The sequence below is a fragment of the Octodon degus genome, unplaced genomic scaffold (genome assembly GCF_000260255.1).
Source record: "Octodon degus isolate 3935 unplaced genomic scaffold, OctDeg1.0 scaffold00269, whole genome shotgun sequence".
NCBI classification, from domain to species: Eukaryota; Metazoa; Chordata; class Mammalia; order Rodentia; family Octodontidae; genus Octodon; species Octodon degus.
Window position 1 is genome coordinate 1,451,958 of NW_004524845.1, and position 1,026 is coordinate 1,452,983.

Sequence of the window (1,026 nt, forward strand, 5' to 3'; positions counted from 1 at the left end):
CTGGTAAGCAATTTCATTTAACCACAGTGTACAGGAGTAGAGCATATGCTGGTGTAGTTCTAATCTTTTTAGAACTTTTGAGCAATCTACGTGGCCCATGAGATCCTAGTGAATCTGGCCAACACCACCATCTACACTGAGCTTTGTTGAATGTTATCCAGTAGACTTTATTAGTAGTGAGAGCCTTGGTGAGCCTTACCCTGCTACCACTGTAGTGGAAATTGTTTTTTTTTTTTTTTCTATGTCAGACACGCAATGTGCCACATCATAACAAGGTTTGGGGGAGGCACATCTCAGCATAAGAAATGAACACCCAATCATCATGCTCATGAACCAAAGGATCAGTGGAAATCTTACTATCACATGCCTCACAACTCTTTTACCACTGCCAAGTCTGGGTGATTATGGGTAACTTCAAAAATGTCAAAATGCAGGAGCAAAAGGCAATCTCAATTCTCTAACCCACCAAGAACAAATCCATGAGAGGAAGACATAGAAGAACTTGTAAATCACACCTGAAATTTCTGAAATGATAGCAACTGAAGTAAAGAAACAAGTTCATCAGGCTATAAAAGAAGTAAGACAAGAAATCATATCCCAAGTCCAAAAAGAAATAACAGCAATCCTGAAGGAATTGCTCAGAACAGCTAAAGAAGACAAAGATAACAACAACAATAACAAAATAATAGAGGATAATAAAAAACTGATGCAAACACTGAATGAACAATACAGGAAAGAACTAAAATGCAGGAAACAGATTCAAACAGATATCCAGGAAGTTAAGAACTCCACTGATAGCTGGCATATCTACTTGAATGAAACTGAAGATAGACTTTCAGACCTCAAGACAATGGTAAAGACATAAATGAGAAAGAAAAGATCACTTAAAACAAACAAGGAATTAGGAAATAAAAAATCAGCAGCTCCAGCAGTTAAAGACAAAGCAAAATGAATATAAGAATTATAGGTGTCAATGAAGCAGCAGGAGATAGCACAAATGAGGTAAAGAGACTATTTTCAGAAGTA

At 36.8% G+C, this 1,026-nt stretch overlaps 1 non-coding gene across 1 annotated transcript; it reads right to left on the reverse strand.

The window, feature by feature from the left end:
• Positions 1 to 242: 242 nt before the first annotated feature.
• On the reverse strand, positions 243 to 342 carry LOC111814110. The gene has a single exon (XR_002819182.1). It is a non-coding gene; the product is annotated as a small nucleolar RNA U13 (small nucleolar RNA).
• Between the last annotated feature and the right edge of the window lie 684 nt (positions 343 to 1,026).